Below are 7,453 nucleotides of genomic sequence, written 5' to 3'. Positions count from 1 at the left end.
TGCACTATTTCTTATATTTATATGTACATTTTTTACAGTAGAGTTTTTGCAGTAGAGTGTGGAGCACAGTGCAGATGGTGTCATCAGTAGACCTGTTGCTCCTATAGGTGTACTGGTGAGGGTCCAGAGTGTGTGGAAGGCAAGCCTTGATGTGATTAAGCACCAGTCTCTAAAGACACTTCATGATTACGGCGTCAGAGCCACAGGCCTGAAATCATTTAGCTCAGTCACTGGGAACTGGCACGATGGTGGATGTTCTCAGGCAGATGAGGACGGAGCGCTGCAACAGAGATAAGTTGAGGATATCTGTAAATACCTCAGCTCGCTCTGCAGCACAGTCTTTGAGAACACGTCCTGGTTCCCCGTCTGGACCGGCTGCCTTCTGGGTGTTGATGCTCTGGAGAGCTCACCTCAGCGGTTTGCACGGTGAGGGGCTGGCTGTCAGTGTCTATGATGCAAAATCCTGCAGACACAAGATTCAGAGTTTACATCTGCTCCTTTTCTACCAACTCTATTTTTTATTCATATTTCTTTTTAATTTTGTGGTTCACTCACTTTTGTAAATGTTTAAGATGTTCATCAAAAATAACTCAATATTCAGCCCCCAGCAGCAACATATGACACCCAACAACAACCTCCTGAATGCTCTACAGTCTTATCACCGTCAGTGGTTCTGATTGTAGTTGTGAGGGCCATGGACTGCGTTCACAGTGTTTTGGGATTTTGTCTGTCTCTGTACTTTGGTGGGTATGCCTCTGTTCACTGCAGGCTGGGCGGAGCCGATCAGGAGAGACACTCACACGCTGGCAGCTGTGGCTCATCGGCTCATCAGCCGTGCCCTGCTTAAATACTGGCGTCTCACAGAAGACCGACGCCAGAGGATTGTGATACCTACCTCGTGGTATAGTCAGGCCGCTAGCCGCTACCACTCGCTGAGCATTTCTAGCACTTTTGTTGTTCTCTAGTCTCGAGTTAATCGTATGTTTGTCTTGCGTGTTTCCAGTGTTCCTCCTCGGCTCCAGCACTCAGCATTCCTCCGGACACTCCAGCGCTTCGCACCCACAGGACTTCACCACCACGGGCACCTTCTTCGGGAGAACCACTCACGAGAGCACCACCTACGAGCACCGAACCCTGAGCACCGGACGCCTGCGCACCACCCTGGTTTCCTCCTTCACAGCTCCTTCTCCACACCAAGATAACCCCGCGGATATTGGCACTCACGGGCACCGGCTCCTCGTACACCACTCCTGGAACCCTCTTCTTCAGAACCCCGGCTCCGAAGGCTCCACTCCTCCCCCTCCACGGTCTACGTCCCTGCACCGGATCCCCTCACTGGGTTATTCACCTTCCCCTCATGTACAATAAAACCTTTTACTAAACCTTTCCCTTTGTCTCCCCCTTCGTGTGGATCTGCCCTCACAGTCACCGTGCATGACCCGTCACAGTAGTTCTGATAAATGATATTGAGTTACCTGGCTACAGGGTCAAAGGTCAGCCATTCACACAGACACTAAAAGTAAAACTAAGCTCTGAATCAATGATAAAGTGTTAATAAATAAGGTGTTTAATATTTAACTCATCGAATAAGTCCACAATCATTTGTAAACCAGAAATCCAGTCAACACTTTCTTTGTAGTTTCCACTCTCATTAGCACTGAAGGCTGCAGACTTTCTGTTTCACATGGTGTTAATTGTGACTTTGTGGTGAGCTACAAACTATTTTAAAAAAACCCACAACAGAATATTTGAGGAAACATACTGTGAGTATATTGAAGGTTTTTTTTTTAGGTCAGCATCATTTATGATCCAGATTTCATCTAGGAGACGCTGATAAGAGCCATAATGGTGTCAATGGTTTACAGACTGATCAAACTCTGAGCAGCAGTCAGTTGATATGAGCGAGACACCGAGCAACAGGTACGTCCACTTCTGAATTTAATTTAGCTGCATTTCATTGTTCATCTAATTTCTTCTTTTTTTTTTTTAAGAAATTACATTTCCATCCTTTTCAAGAACATCTCTTCTTATTTTAGACAAGTAAGGAGACCAGTAAGTTTATTTTAAAGCCTCAGTAGAAAAACAGTCTCCATAGATCGGACGTTAGAGGCAGCTGAAGGGTGATTACTGTCTAAGCTTTAAACTTTACCATGTTGTTGAACAGCAGTCTCCAAGTTTCACACCAACATGTAGGATATAAAGAACCTTTCATGTTTCATATGACTGCAGATATGAATTTTGCATGACAAAGTGTTCTTTTGTGGCTAAAATATCAAACAAAACTAGCAGCGTCATCATTTGTTGAATCCATTAATGAGCAGTGTTTACCACAACAGAAGTTAAAACCATATTCTAACATAATATTTGTCTGTGTTGACAAAAGTGAAAGTAAAGCATTATTTTTACTGCACAAGTGCTTGGATGGCAACAAAACGATCTATAAGTGACGGATGTGGGAGAACTAGCTGACAGAGAAGATAAGAAAAGCACAGGTTCATCTTGAAGTCTGAGCAGGAATTAGTATAGATTCATCACAAGGCCATTAGATGTCGTCAACTATTTTAATAATTTCTTTACCAACAAAGTGAACAGCTTGAGGTCTCAGAAGAACTCGACTGAAGACTGCTGTAAAATTGTCAATGACTTCATGCATGGTAAAACGTGTCACTTTAATGGAGAGAGAGTGAATCCTAAAACTGTTGAAAAGATGCTACATGGCCTCTTAGAGGATACATCACCTGGCATCGACAACCTAGACGGTAAAATAATTAGAATTGCTGCCAACATGCTTGCAAAACTAATTTGTCATATTTTTAATCGATCGATCGTGAGTGGAACATTTCCAGAACTTTGGAAACAATCAAAAACAATTTCTTTTCCAAAAGATGGAAAATTACCCTTTTCCCGGCTCTAACTGTAGACCAATCAAATTACTTCCTGTGCTCAGTAAATTATTAGAAAATGTGTATTTTTAATCAAATTATGAATTATTTTAATGTCAATGAACTTTTTACAAGAGCTCAGCATGCGTATAGACAGGACCATTCTACTAACACTGCTCTGGCACACATGACAGAGGAATGGTTAATGTCCTTGGAAGAAAGAGAATCAGTGGGAGCTGTGTCGTTGGACTTCATGGTAGCTTTAATGTCTGACCATTGCATTTTAAACAAAAAACTCAAATGGTTTCAAACAGCATTTAATTGGATAATCACGTAGCTCTCCAATCGTGTTCAACAAGTGTTTTTAATTGCAGTTTATCAAACACTAAAATGACATCATGTGGTTTGCCTCAAGGAAGCTGTATGGGCCCACTGTCCTTTTCAATATTCATAAATGATTTTCCGCTGTCAGTCTAAAAGGCTAGTATTGCAATGTATGCTGATGATGCTACTCTGTTTTCTTCTTCAACATCAATATCCACACTGAGCAGCACTCCACAGGATGAGTTAAACCTGGCAATGAAGTGGGTGGAAATGAATAAATTAGTGCTAAACACATCCAAAGTCAAATGTATTGTATTCAATACCAGGTGTGTTCAGACAGGTGCAAATGCTCTTTAACTGTCACTAGAGGGAGCACTAGTGGAGCAGGTCTCAAAAGTCAAGCTGCTGGGCATGAGATTGGACCAGTCAATGTCTTGGTCAGATCAAATCACTCTTATTGTCAGCATGATGGGCAAAGGTATGGCAAAGAAATGTTCTGCTTACTGTCCAGCTCCTGGACTGAAAACTGTTGTTCAAAGCCTTGTATTGTCTCACCTGCATTACTGTCCTGCAGTGTGGTCCAATGCTACACAGAGGCATCTAAAGAAACTCCACATCACTCAGAACAGAGCTGCTAGAGTTGTGCTCCACTGTTCTTTTCTAACAAATGTGCATGAGATGTCACAATTTCTTGACTCGCCTTGTGACCTCCAGTACTTTGGTCGTCTCCAGGCCTAAAACCAACAGCATGAAAAGAACTATTGTTTGCAGAGGAGCAAAAGCATGGAATTCACTTTCTTTACATATCAGAGACACTAAAAAATAAAGGCTCTTTTAAAAGGAAAATAAAGGGACAATTGATACAGAATACGTGAGAACTCTTCCTCTGTATTGGTGTTATATTTACAGTGTTGTATCAACTTGCATTGATTATAATCCATTTACTGCTTTGCACCGGGTTGCATTATAAATCAAGTGTTTGCTATTTATTATGTATTTTTAATGTTTTGTAAATTGTAATTTTTGTTTTTACCCTAGGACCCCAGGAAGACCAGCAACCACTTTGTGGGACCTAATGGGGATCCTAAGAAAGAATAAAGGATATTTTTGACTGGACCACTTATCTCATCTAAACACCAGTTAAAACTGTCTTGTTGTCATGGTTTCCACTGTGTTCATGGTTTCTGTACATTCTCAGAGCTGCAGGATGTTTCATCAGAAGACTGGATTGTTGCTTCAATCTACCATCACTGCTCTGCTCTTCTGTCTTCTCCAGATGCACTATTGCAGAGGTAACTTCCACACAAATACAATCGTTTTAAAATCCCTTCACCCTCTGGACAAAAACAAATAAAAATAAGGATTAGATCAACATTCCAAAGTGAAAAGACTGAAAAAAGCTACTTTGTCTCCCAAAATGTACAATTCTATACAACTAAATTGTATTTTAGCGATAAAAAGCCGAACCAAACCGTGTTTGTAACAGACTGTAAACATGTTGATTTCTAATCTAAACTTAGGGACTGACTCACTTATGGAGCCTCAAGTGGACATTTAAGGAACTGCACTTCACTGTTGGTTTTATTTTTTCAGCCTCAGAAGTTTGCTGCTTGGTTTATGCCCATTAATGAGGATGAAGGTTGTAGAATGTGGATGAAGATCCAAAGTAACCACAGAGAAAACTCTACATGCATTTATGTTTCACTCCAGACCTGGAGGTCGTGTCAGGGTTCAGCTCCTTCTGGTTGTTACTCAGAAACTAATACAAATCTTTTCTTTCCAGGTCAGTCTCAGGTAATCGGTCCATCTCAGCCAATAGTGGCAACGCTTGGTGATTCCATCATTTTACCAAGTTATCTGAAACCTGTATACGATGCTATGAAGGTGACGGTGGAGTGGGCCAGACCTGACCTGGACCCCAGATTTGTCTATGTGTCACGTATCGGTCAGGACCTTGAACATATGAAAAATCCTGCCTACAAAGGGAGAACATCAATGTTCATTGATGAACTGAAGCACGGAAACATTTCACTGAAACTCTCCAAAGTGAAACAGGCTGACGCAGGGAGATACAGATGCTTCATTCCTGAGACACGAAAAGACACGTTCATGGATCTTGTTGTCGGTAAGTAGATCTAGTGGTTAGTGAATGTGTGCATAGTTTTCACACAGCGTTCAAACTTTGATATTAAGCTGTGCATGTTTAGACAAGGCAGGTGGTTAGCACCATTGCCTCGCAGCTAGAAGGTCCCCGGTTCACGTCCCGGTGGGGACACCGGGATCTTTCTGCGTGGAGTCTCCATGTTCTCCCCGTGCAGCGTAGGTTCTCTCCGGGTTCTCCGGCTTCCTCCCACAGTCCAGAAACATGTTGAGGTTAATTGGTGATTCTAAATTGTCCGTAGGTGTGAATGTGAGTGTGCTTGGTTGTCTGTCTCTAAGTGTAGCCCTGTGATAGACTGGTTACCTGTCCAGGTGAACCTGCCTTCACCCTGAGTCAGCTGGGATAGACTCCAGCCCCCCATGACCCTAGTGAGGATTAAGGTGTAGAGATGATGGAGGATAGATGTTTGGACAATAAACGTCTTCTCAGTTGGTTCATATAGTACATGACTGTTAAAGCAGCAAAAATTATGACTAGAAAGCTGAAAATGTGTCTTTAGAGGAAATCATTTTGAGCAGTAATGTTACCTCATGTGTGAAAAGGGTTCAAGTCACCTTTGTTGCTGTATGAATCCATGCATTCATTGGTGTATTTATTAGGGATGAAGCACATGAATAAACTTTGCTCTGAAGACACCAGAGTCAGGCAACATGTCATTTCTTTTTCTTGGTCCGTAGACAGAATTAGAATTTTTCTCTTGTTTGTTTGGTTTGGGACGACAAAGAAAAGGTGATGTGTGAAGCAGAGCTCCTCCTGTAGCTCCATACACATTATAAGGTTTAATTCTGAGTGTTTTAGATTCAGTGTATCACGGTACTTTAAGGTTTATCACCAATTTTAGGTCTTTTACTCATTGTTTGTTGTACTCTCGTGTTGGATGGTCGGATTTGACCACACGAAGGAAAAAACACTGGCATATGTTAATTTATAAATGTATTTTAGGCTTGCTTCCTCATTACTTACAGGTTTTCATTTGTACAAAAGCTCCAAGTGGTTACAGTCTGCGGTCTCAGGATCTGTTGCTACTGTCTGTTCCAAAGGCTGGAACTGAACGAGGAAAGAAAGCTTTAAATCCGCTGCTCCCTCGACCTGGAACACTTTACAAAAAGACCTGAAACTATAAGAGCTGGTCTCTTTAAACACTTTTGAAGTGTTTATAAATGATTTGGAGGCACAAACATCAGTCTGTAGATGTTTTGAAAGATAATTATTTTGCTGGTTATGTTTCTGGTCTCTGCTGATATGTTGATTTCTCATCTTCATAATATAATCTCACCGTGTATTATGAGTAATGGTGTCTGTGTTGATGCTGTTGTGAGCTTGTCTGTTTGTCAATTGTGCTGCTGCTGCCTGTCTTTGCCAGGACACTCTTGAAAAAGGGTTTTTTAATCTCAGTGAGCCTCTTCCTGGTTAAATTAAAAAAAAAAAAAAAAAAAAAATCATTGTCCACAATGTCTTTGAACTTCCAAAAGTAGCAACCAAACGCTGTGTACCAATGCAGGAACTTATGAGGTCGATGAACGGCCTGAACTTTTGTGTGTGTTCCTACCACCCCAGTACAACTAGAAAACCATTTATTCTGGTGGAAAGCTGACGAATGAGATACTTGAAGGACTGAAACCAGTTTAGGAGCCAACAGAGTCTGATGGTCAAATGTTTACAAGTAAAAAACTGATCTGCTGCTTGAAAGTTCAGACTAACGACACTGAATGATTATAAAGAGGCCTGCATGACATTATTTTTAAGACGTTTCATTCTTTACCAGATGTAATTATGGACTCTACATGATTCATTTGGTGACTGACTCCTGTTTTAAATGTGTTTCTTCTTCAGTTTCAGGAGCTCTTCCTGCACCTGTCATCACTTTAGAAGGGACTGATGGAAAAGGAGGAGTGGTGCTGCAGTGTGAGTCTGCAGGCTGGTATCCAGAGCCTGAGCTGTTGTGGCTGGACGGTGAGGGAAAGCTCCTCTCTGCTGGACCTCCAGAGACAGTCAGAGGTCCTGATGACCTCTATACTGTCAGCAGCAGAGTGACTGTGGAGAAGAGACACAGCAACACCTTCACCTGCAGAGTCCAGCAGAACAA

Source organism: Stegastes partitus, unplaced genomic scaffold (assembly GCF_000690725.1).
Source record: "Stegastes partitus isolate 25-593 unplaced genomic scaffold, Stegastes_partitus-1.0.2 Scaffold2586, whole genome shotgun sequence".
Lineage (NCBI taxonomy): Eukaryota > Metazoa > Chordata > Actinopteri > Pomacentridae > Stegastes > Stegastes partitus.
Note: the sequence above shows the minus strand (reverse complement) of the source record.